The sequence below is a fragment of the Electrophorus electricus genome, chromosome 20 (genome assembly GCF_013358815.1).
Source record: "Electrophorus electricus isolate fEleEle1 chromosome 20, fEleEle1.pri, whole genome shotgun sequence".
Taxonomy (NCBI): domain Eukaryota; kingdom Metazoa; phylum Chordata; class Actinopteri; order Gymnotiformes; family Gymnotidae; genus Electrophorus; species Electrophorus electricus.
In genome coordinates, this window is record NC_049554.1 from 2802167 (window position 1) to 2813703 (window position 11537).

General features: G+C 47.3%; 1 protein-coding gene across 8 annotated transcripts in view; it reads right to left on the reverse strand.

The window, feature by feature from the left end:
- Positions 1–11030, reverse strand: part of atp2b4 (ATPase plasma membrane Ca2+ transporting 4) — a 63977-nt gene extending 52947 nt beyond the window's left edge. For 4 of the 8 annotated variants that reach the window (XM_035520247.1, XM_035520251.1, XM_035520250.1 and 1 more), the window contains exon 1: positions 9783–11030. The gene's annotated coding sequence lies outside the window, so the exon portion shown is untranslated. Of the gene's footprint in view, positions 1–7643; positions 7666–8819; positions 8887–9027; positions 9393–9782 lie in introns of those variants that run through there. The other 4 variants (XM_035520243.1, XM_035520242.1, XM_035520244.1 and 1 more) reach the window with 4 other exon arrangements.
- Positions 11031–11537: the final 507 nt, after the last annotated feature.

The window sequence follows — 11537 nt, forward strand, 5'->3', positions numbered from 1 at the left end:
AGCGCAACTCCGCAGACCGGACGGGAAAATCCACCGAGGCCAAGACGGCCAGGAGGAAACGTCTGACTAACAGTCACGCTACCGGGCGGAATTTGCTGTCCGAACCCTCGGCTGCCCCGCGGCATGCACGGTGCCAGGCGTGCCGCATCCCGATTTGCCGCTCTGGTTGCTTCACGTACGAAATCACGTTAGCAGCTGGCCCCGAGCCCAGTGGTGGGGGGGGAAAAAAAGGCAACACGGAAGAGAATCCGACAAAGAGCCGTTCTTCCAATGCGATCTGGCAGGGAGCCCAGTCACATGTCGCAGGCCGGCCACGGCCCCTCCTCGTGGAGGGCCTCCCAGCTGCTGCGGCTCGGGGGGAAGGTGTGGGTTTTCTGAAGACAGCGCGTGGGCGATGTGCATTTTCAGCGCTCTTGACTTTACCTCGCTTGCCAAACTTCAGCGCTCTCGTGGACGTCAGTTGGGGCGTGGCATGGAAAAAGAGACACGATTATTTCCACACATGATGAGTGCGTGGCTTCCCCAAAACAGAGTGTGGGAAGTCTGGTCATAGCAGGTGGCTGTAGCCATAGTGCTACGTCCAAGCTAGTTCCCCTTCTGACCGAGGTTTTGATTTAAGCTCTTGGTGATCACACATCTCTGACTTCATAACCGTGCGTGAATATGCAAATTGGGACCGAAAAAGATGCAAGTCAGTGCGTGCTGGGTTTTTTCATTCTTGTTTTGGTTTTACTGTTTTGTGAAACCAAAATCCCACGTCAGATACAGATCAAAATGGCATCTTAATATTATATTGCCTGTATACACACAAGCCAAGTCTGCCCAGCAATCTGTAGAATTAATCGGCACTGCTGGAAAGTGGAAAACTAACATCCGAAGTGTTTCTAACGCTGCTGCCTCTGGTGAAAATGTCTTCCATGAGCACCAACACTTAGGAACAATGTGTAAGCACCACACCCTCCTCGAGTACCCAAACAAGCCTGGCCCTCGCCTGCCTGCTCAGTGGAAAATACATTGTGCTCATAAACAGCGCTCAGACCGGCCTTTCCAATAAAGGGCGGTGGGGAATGCCGTCCAGGAGTTTCGCGCGCGTTAAGTTTTTCATTCGCATGTCATGCTGAAGCTTTGGAGGACAGGGGGCGTCAGGCCCATGTGCGGATGGGGATGGAACAGGAGAGTTCCATGTGGTGGTGTGGGGTGTTAGAGGGGAGATAGAGGGCACTGGGTGGGTGGGCGGGTGCCTCACTTGCCGACGCACCTGGCAACTAAATTAGAACGCTGCCCATGCCAGGCGTGGACGAGACAAACAGCTACGGCGGACTAACGCTGAGCACGGCGCTGAAAACGCAGGACTCTGCAGCGAGGGGCCTTGCTGATTAGCGGAGCATCTGAAAGCAAAGTCGATTACAGAAAAGTGCACGTGAGGCACGAGCTAGGAAGACTACCCTAACGTTCGCTTCCCTGGCTTCAACCCTCAAGCTCAACGACGGAGCGGCGCTTTAGCTAGCTCCTTAGTCCCCTCGCTAAAACACTTCTCTCCCTTCACCACCGCCTAGACTCACTTGACTTGCCAGAGCTAAGCAAACTATTTTGGCAGAGTCGCCCCTTCACCTTAAGTTTAACGCCCAACAGGGAGGTGAACTGTGAAGTTAAGTACTGGGGCATTGTTTTCACCTAAACAAAAATCTAAACGACAGTATTCACCCATTTCTGGATAATACTGAAAGGTTTGAACAGAACTGAAATTGAACAGAATTGAAATTTTCTGTTTTAGTAGGAAACATCAGGGCGATAGGATTATTGCCAGGTAAGCATGTCTGCCAAGTGATACTATTGCATCAGTTTCCTTCAGAAAATGTTTTCTTCAACTACAAGGAAATGAAACATACAAACTTTATTTTTTTTTTTTTCAATTGTCAGCGTAAGACACTGCTCACCTCAGTCTCAAAATTTGTTTGTTTACTAATTTATAATTTAGAATGACTAAATAATAATAAAATAATATTTTAGTTATACAAATAACACTATACTATAAAATTAGCAATTATTTCATATCATTTGAATCAATTATTTTATCAAATAGTTTTACTAAAAGAAATCAGTCACTACTGTCACAAAAGGTCAGACCATTTCAGAACCAGCAAAGCTTCCACAGATTGTAAAGAGAGCGTTGACTAGCATGTTTGCCTCTCACCACTAGGGTCTTGAGTTCAAGTCCCTATCTGGTGGAGTTCCTATGGTCTCCATGTGTTTGCCTGGACGCCCCAGTCCAGTCGTTGGTGAACCAGGATGGCATCTCTAGTCCGTTCACCCACTGTGTGGGCCGAGCCCACCAACAATGCGGCGCATGAAGGCGTGCCTGAAGGCTCACAGGAGCGCGTGGCTCTCAGACGCCTCTCATTTATCAGCCAGCCTCATGATCGCGTTACAGCTGCCAGTGGAAACGCTCCTCCGTCCACAGAGTGCCCCGCTGAAATTTCTTCGGCAGTTAACCTACCAAATGCTTATCCCCCCCCCCCCCCCCCCCCCCCCCCCCCGCCAGCAGACAGAGCGTAGGCAGACAGGCTGCACTGACAGGTGAAGCTTGTTTGGCCTTGGAACACTTGGAGAGGATCCGGAGTGCCACTTTCCACAGTCTGCTGACTCCTGCTAAAGCTGCACTCGCACGCAGTCTGGTTCCTCTTCGGAGAGGTGAATATGCAGCAGACTGATCTCTCTATGTGTGTGTGTGTGTGTGTGTGTGTGTGTGTCTAGCTGCAAAGAAGTACCCAACCTAGGCATCTTGAGAAAAGTCATTAGTTGGAATACTGTCAATCAATTCTGTCAACGTGGATCTACTGTTGACCCGGAATTGTATAAAAATATATACATAACCATTAGTTCACAGTAGAGTTGAGCTCTACTTAAGTGTTCAGCTTACTGTGAACTGAGCATAAAAACACTTCTCGCAAAAATGTGTAGACTGCATAGCCATTTTATGTTATTTTTACAAGGTTTTTGACTTTAACATAATATTGGCAAAGTCAAGACATCCAGAACACCAATTAGATAAACCACAGGAAAAACGGAAGTATTCAGTCAACTGAAATTACCCTTCATTACTCTTCCGAGTCGGTCCTTTGCTCCAGAAACATAGACTTGGAAGCCGGAGCAGATGGTAATGATATCTGTGCCTATTCAGATCAGTTGTGAGGTGCTAGTCTGCTTAAAATTCACATCACTATGAACGCAGCGAGCAAATCAAGGTGCCGTCACATTCCAGAGGTTTCGCGTGGCTGACGGCCTCCGACGACCGATGCCTCAATCACAGCCACCTGCGCCGGCTTCCACGCCTCCTTCTCTCTTCAATAACACATGCGCTTCCATAGGGGAACCGTGCTCGGGCATTTTTAATGGGCATTTATGAAGATGGAGCGGGAGGCGTGCCATCCGTGAACAAATCGGAGCGATATCGGGATGCTCCTCACGACCAACATGTTCCAGATTATGTTTGTAGGTCTGTGTGGAGTGTTCACCCCGTCACCCCCCGTCGTGCGCCATGGCTGGTACAGACCTGCTAAAAGCTCAACTGTGGCACTCTGGCGACAGGACCTGCGCTCGCCACAGTCATGTGCATGCTTTAAGCTCTCTGAGAGCAGGCTTCCACACACACCTCATCCTGTCTTGCCTGTGCGAGTCGACACTCAGCGTGCCTGCTCTCTGCATGGCGGTACATGACGGGCAAAGTGAAGACCAAAGTCTCTGCAAAGAGGAGGTTTCTTGTCTCTCCCTCTCAGAAAGATCTTTGCTAAGTGATACGCGAGGCACAATGGTCCTATTCAACACGACGAGCGAAAACAGCTCAGCTTCGAGCCCTGCGGTTGAGGATTTTACCCACAAAGCTTTGTACTTCTCCATCTCTTCTGCTCCTCCTCCTCCTCCTCTTTGGTTCAGATTATTGGCTCCGCCGCCCACCGGAGCCCCCGCAGGACGAGACCAGCACCACAGGCGAGTGCATTGGACCTGCCGATCGACTCCCGCAGGAGCAGAGGGAAACGTCAGCGAGCGTTATGTAACCGCCATCGTTGCGTGGGCCCGATGAGCAGCGCAGTCGCTCAAACAAAGCTTGCAGGAGTGGGTGGGAGATGCCTTGTTTATACTGATCTGACATCATCGTCTCCAGCTCAGATCCTCACGTTGACCATCGGGCGAGAAAATTGCCCATCTGATCCCAGAGCAGCTTGTGGCAAAAAGTGCAGAAGTATATGCACATTCGTCTCGCCTGTACCAAGTTTCTGGGCCCTTCCCCAGCTCGGCTCCCTGGCTGGTTTGCACTGATCAGCTGTGTGTGCCAATGTCACTCTTCTTACACCCCCATCTACTGTCCCCCTGTACGGGTTCCAATATGCTGCGCTCTGATTACATTCAGAGTCAAAAGCAGGAATTGGAAGCGAGAGCTCCAGGGAACCCACACAGACACCCACCGATGTCGTCATACAGGTACAGTCGTGCGAGCGCATGCGGCATGCATTCGAAAATTCTAAATCGGTGCAAAGCCCTTCTCTGGGTCACTGGCCACGTCGCTCCCATAACCCAGTGAAATCACCAGGGTGAGAGGGGTTCGGGGGAGGTGTAGCAGAGCCACGACGGATGGGGTGGAGGAGGCACGCACAGACCAACCACGCCCATAGAAAACGGCACGCGACCGAAACGTGCGCCAATCATAAACGCGTGTGCGCTTTCCTCGCCCAACGAATGCGAGAATGTTAGAGGAAGTGCCCCCTCCCCCATCAGCAGGTTTTCACCCCTCACCCACCCGTGAAAACCCACAACCCAAAACCCACCCCAACCTCGTCAGTCAAACAGAGCGCTGCAAGAGACCACGATAAACCGCCGCCGACACGAACCAGCCAGTCACCTTTACTTCCAAACGTCGGCATCTCACCTTCGGCTGAGCCCTGGAACACCTCGCTGCTGGCTTGCCGAGATCCGTAGACTCTTTGCAAAGGAGTCTGGCTCTGCTGCACACCCTCTCGCCTGGCACGCGCAAACAAACTGCGCTATTAGGCAAAGGACAGAGCTGCAGGCCGAGAATCCCCTGAAACTCATTAATCATTACACAGCCATTCTTGCCTCCAGAACAACTGTTGGCCTCTTTAAAGGTGTTAATCTTCCCACTAATCGCAAACTGGAGGGCACAAAAGGGTAAAGGTGACAGAATATGGGTGACACAGCTGGATGCCTGTGCACGTGAGCTCAGTGACACCTGGGAGCACCTCCCCGAACCACATTCTTGTTGAAAGGTACTAGCCAGGGAGTTTTACATAGTCACTGGGTCATAGTCGTTGAGGTTTTTCCGCTAGGTAGGTATGTGGTAGGTATGTGCCGTCAGGCCCTCCAAACCCTTCAGAGAAAGGGTAACAAAAAGTGGACGAAAATAAAAATTTCTAATACATAAAGTAAAATGAAAAACATCAACCTATTCATAAAGACGAGGTTACATATTCTTTAGTTACTGTCCTTGGTTTCTAGCCGAGAGTGGAACTAATCAAAAGTGCTCATTAGTATGGCTGCAGGGACTCACTGCTGTGTATTAGCCTACGTGCCCCTTCTGGAGATATTTTGAAGGGCTCTGTAATGCAAGTCTATTAGCAAAATGACAGAAAATTTCACCAATGAAATGTATGACTTTCGCTATGGGGGCAGGTTTATAGCAGCCTGGCCCTTCTCAGAGTTCTGAAGGGGCTATGCCATTATTTGTAAAATGTCACCATATATGTACACGCTACCTTGGCCAGCTAACTTTGAACAGTGACTACGAGTGAAACAGATGGCTTTTAAAGCCTTTTTCTGAGACACTGATGTTCAATGAGAACCTCACAGCAATTCAGCAAGGTAGGCCAGCAGTACCTATAAATCTTAGCCAGGAAGCGGGGGGGTGGGGGGGGGGTGGGAGTTTTGTACGTAGCTTCTGTAAGATGAACCAGGAGATCCACACTGGGCCAACAACTAGCCTGCGGCATACATGCCATTTCTGTTTTGTCAACTGTAGTTGCAAACTGTTGAGCTATATTTAGGAATCCATCCAATAATTTATGGTAATATCTGCCCCCCACCCCCGCCCCCCCAAAACATATGTAGAAGGGGTACTCACTTTATGCACTGCAGGTCACTGGTATTAGATTACATCAGTACACTCCTGGTGTACCTCAGAAGTAACCAGAATGTGTCACCATTTAAAAAAAAAAAAACCCACCACCTAATGACATCCATATCGTGTTTTGACTTATTGCATCCTCCCTCATAGGTGCATATTCCTCTCTGGAGTGCACAGGACGCCCCCAAGCGCTGCCTCACAAGTCACATTACCGCAACAGTCCGAGTGCCAGATGCAGAGCTCCCTGTCCATTTATGGACTGTAGTCGCACCAGGGAGACTTGCTCACCAGAGCTCTGCACTGGTGCTGTCCGGGCACCGTCTCTTTCGGGTAGGGAGGGAAGGAGACAGTGCTGTGCTCTCTCTCTTAATTAGAAAGAACAGATGCTAGCGAAGTAAACACAGCTTGATACACTCAACAGTAAATTGCATCAGTCTGCCGGTGTTTGCACCAGTGATGAAAAAAGCCTTGGTTGTGCCATGCACCCCTGCCCATCACCGAACATTTAAATCTCAAACACACACACACACACACACACACACACACACACACATACACAGTTTCACATGTGGTGTTTTTGTGGTTAAACGGAACACACAGTGCGCAAAGACCAACCACACAAATGTGCGTGTCGTGTTTGAACAGGTTTAAGCTTTCACGCGTGCCACTGGTGGTGTTTTTAACGGAGGCTGCAGCAGGAGGCAGTGAGAGAGTTTCCCTGTAGGAACTGGACTGAATCGGGACAATGCGTGTTCCGGTGATCTGTTAACAGCACAATTAGATGGCAAGTAATTAACAAGGAACAAGCAGATCTGGGAGATCTACTGCCCAGCAGAGTTTAGCTCCAGCCCAAATCTAGTAGACCTGGCTCTAATACTAAAGATACCAATAGAGCATTGATTAACTGGATCAGCTTTGTTAGATTACAGTGTGAACTAAACTCTGCAAGGTGGTAGATCACCAAGACTGAACTTGGACACCTTTGGTGTAAAGCGAGACGCAGAAGGTAGGGGCTGTACCATTTTGACATGACTAATTATTTTGAGCAGTAATGAAACAGCAGTTTGTCACAACAATTAATGGTGTGTGTTAGTTGTCACAATGAGCTCAAGGAACAAGAGATTCCATCAGCAGGAAATTACTCAATCTCCATATTAGTCTGGATCAATGCTCAGAATTAATCAACATTTATGGCAAACTTGAAGAAGCATTAATCAGCCCACATTTAAGAATATGTACACATATGGCCTTTTTTAGTATCAGTGAAGTTTCAAGAAATTTGCAGAGGAAATAATGTATAACAGTGATGTTACTGAGCCTAGTTGTATGGATCAAATACTGTCTAAATTTATGTATAATCAGTTATATAGCAGAACACAAACACACAAATATTTCTGACCAGTATTGCTTTAAATAAATAAATAAATAAATAAATATTATATATATATATAAAAACTGGCTCCCCATACCAAAAAAAATGTTTTTAAAAATCTCTCAGAATACTCACCAAACTTTCAACACTGAACAGCACTTTTGGCTAGATTTCCCAGAATAGAATGTGATCTAATATTCTAGCCTAAAATGTGAGGACAGATTTTATCTTTCACTTTAAAGAGCAAGATCAGTATTTTCTAGGCAGCCCACTACTGGCATGTGACATTTAATCTCATTCATCATTCTGACATTAGGGCGTGTACTGAGTAATTCACTGCAGCCAAATGCATTTTCTTCAAGCCAAACTGTAAAGGGGGTTCGGTGGGCAAGCTTGCACATGAACACATTGCCATAAACAGTCACAATGATTTGCATTTCCAAATGGCAAAGATCACCAATTAGGAACTTAAGTGTTCAATTGTGAAATAGTTTTATATCGTAAAGTGGCTTGTTAGTCTCCTAAAACATGACACTTCTCACCATGGAAAACTGAAACTGCAACACGTCATCGGTTTCAAGCAGAAGCATAACAACCGACAAATGTCAGCTAATAAATCTCGATTTCGTTTTTCTGACAAACCATTTTTGCCATGGAATCCCAAGGTAAAATTCGTTAGGAATCCCCTGCAATCTCACCCAAGCCTTTCAAATCTAGACATTTTTCCAAGCTATAAAGTCTGGGGATTCCCTGCAGTCATTCTGATGTTTTCTTCTTAGGAAACAAGTACCATAAATAAATACCCCACATCAATGAAACGTATTTAAATAAGTGCACATGCTTGAGAAGCCTTTACCACGTACCACCTTCCACCTTTTAAATGTGAGTATAATATTATATATATCACACACACACACACACACACAAACATGCTCTTAATGCCACCAATTTAACGTCAGACTTGACATGCAAAAAAAAAATTTAAAAAAGTAATCAATTTTTAAAATCTTATTTCTGGGGAGTTAACAAGGAATGACTGAACCCTGTAGCAGGTAATTATATGTATTTAGGTTGTTACACAAACTCACTACTACAGGATTCCACTGCCACTTCTGTGAATCAAAGACCAGCTCAGTGTGAAAATGGCCTGAGAAATCCTTCACTTTTTAGTGTTTTCACTCTCTCAGTACAATACAGGTACTGGCTGCAATTCTAAATGTGTGTAACAATAAAAATAAAAAGCTGCAAGGTCATGCAGATTCAAACGCTGCAGTGAATCCACATTCGGACTCCACAACTCCAGCACTGTACCTGTGAACTTTCTGCATTCTGTGAAGTGAATGCAACAACCTGTTTTCTGATTTTTCCGAGCCAGAAGCTGCATAAATCAAATACACAAAAGGATCTCAAATTATGTATGTACGGATGCAGAAAAACAAAATCACACACACACATATATATATATATATATATGTTGATAAAGAACGCAGTGTGAAAGAAAATGGATCGCATAGCTCACACTCGAACTCTACAGCCTCAACAACGACGCGTTTTGACAGACTGCTCCAGTGCGCGCCTAAGTACATCCATCAGCAGAGGTGATCGAGTCTGCTTCACCACCCGAACCTAGCAGCGGGGCTTCCCCCCTCCGTGTAGCAGTCTGCCCAGGAGCATGACGTCAGGAGTTACCAGCGCTGACCGACTGCGTTTAGTCCTGCCGGGAGAAGCTCGTCTTCGTTTAGGTCTTTAGTCCGCGGTTCTGAACCGGAGTCTAGTCGTGGTTAATGAGAAGCACGGGGCTTTGGGGTCTACTCTGATTTCACGGGAACATACACACTTCAGATGCGGCGCACCGCTGAACGTAAACGTTTGCTCCAAACAACAGTGCTACAAGTGGATGGCACAATATTTACATCTGAGATTTCACCAATGAATTACACCGAGCCGATGTAGTGCGTGCACAACGCGAGCGCTCCCGGATGGCGAGGCGAACCCGCGTGCGTGTCCGTTTAGGGTGGCTGGCGATTTTCTCAAGGCTTCATTACTACTTCCGCATACACAAGTAGTCGACATTATATCGTGCCCAACAAGTTATTTCGCTCCGTGTTCGCCAACCAGTAATGCTCTGCTAAATTACAGGTCCATGCACACATGCAACACACACCCCGGTTTTAAAAGCAACGACTGTTCGTACAAAATGTAGACGCAACACACACACCTGTGGAAATGAGACGACAACGTGGTCAAAAATGCAAGGAAACAAAAGGAACAAACCTTCCTCGGCGTTAAAAGGCCTCTTTTAGGGAACCAGGCACATGGGGAGCCACAGAATGCGCGTCTCCCGGGACGATCCTCCTCCGTCAGCGCGTTCAGGTATTGTGGACCTGGTAAATCCCGAGTCCCGTGGTACAAACGTGCTCTCTTCCCCCAGTGAGTCCAAATCGAGACGCGAAATGTTCCTCCGTCGGCGCGGTCGCGTAGGGAATGAACAAGCCGTGCCCTTTCGCTCCGAAATTCACAATGACCAAGTGTGTAAAACGTCTCTTAACGCTGCAGGGCGTAACGATCCGACTCACACTTTGCGTGGACGCCGAGCGCAAATGGCGTTTGATTCCTCTGCATCTGGAAACTTCAGCAAGACACGAGCGTCATGCAACAAGCTGGACAGAACGGGGCGTTTTTCTCACAAGCCCGAGCTCCGCGTACAGTAACAAACAGAAACGTCTTATATAACGTCAACACACACACACATACACACACACACGACCGAAAAGGGAAGCAGAAGCCAGCTCTCCGAAACAATCCTGCAATCTTCTTCTCCCCGAGAAAAGAGGAAATGAGCGCGGAGAGACTGAGGCTGTGCTCCGCGCTGGTACGGAGCGCAACGCATCCAAGTTCTTTCTTTGGGTGTGCGCTTATTTGTTTGCGGTTTTGAGCGTCTTCTTTCTCCTCCCTTACGGAGTGGGGTAAAAGTATGGATGAGCGCAGCCCGTCAACGAGAAGACGCACTGTTGCACCGTTGCCTGCGGTCGCCGCGCTCGGGAATGGAAAAGGGGCGAGGACAGCGATGGACTCCGGGGCTGGGGAGTCACCGCGGAGAGGGAGGGATCACGGCCTGCCTTCAAACTCTCCGAGTGTGAGGGCTGATCTAGGATCGGAGTCCTGCCCTGTCTATAGCGAGCCGAATCGCCGAAACAGATCCAAGATCAGCGTTTTTTACGCTAAGGGAAAATGGTCCCGTCATCTGAGGTGAACCGTAAGGGCGAGTTATGTGGAAACCGTCGGGACTGCTATCAGCCTGATGACCAAACGGACACGGACCGGGGCAGGAATGTCCTAGTTTGTGCTGTTCAGACGGTCCTGGTTCCGTCTGTAACCCAATGCTTTTTTTTTAAGTGGTGGGCGAAATCTGATGCACAAACCAATCATTTGAGCCGATAAATGGGCCACTCCTTCATGCCGTGGCTGTGACTGTGGACGCTTAACACCGCACAATAATAACGAAAAACTCCAAACTAAAATAAATTGCCTTACTGTAAAAGTTATCGTCTTAATTTTCATTTTCCCCAAATGCTGGTATGCACTCCTGATTATGGCAACGTTAGTGTCTTCGTCGCAGTTCAGAGCTGAGAGTGAGGATTTCAGTGTGTTTGTACCTTGAAGGTACCTGTAAGTGCGGAAATATTTCATGCATGGTCTCTTGGGGGGGGGGAATGGTACATTTACAAGTTTACAAAGGTATCTGAAGTGCACACGGAGCCTAGCATTTCAAGACTATATTAAACTTCATTTTAAGATTAGATTAGATATTTATTTTCACCAGATGATTTAATACATATTGTTTATATTCAATATATTTAGTTTCTAGTGTCTTAAATGATGAGCTCTATACAGGCTTACTACAGAGTAGAACTGAATCCTGATATCACAGGAATCCTGATATAGGTCAAAGAGGAATGTATTCCCAGTCTCCACCTATCTTGTTCATCACACAAGTTTCGGAAAATGGAATGTCATATTTACATTTGA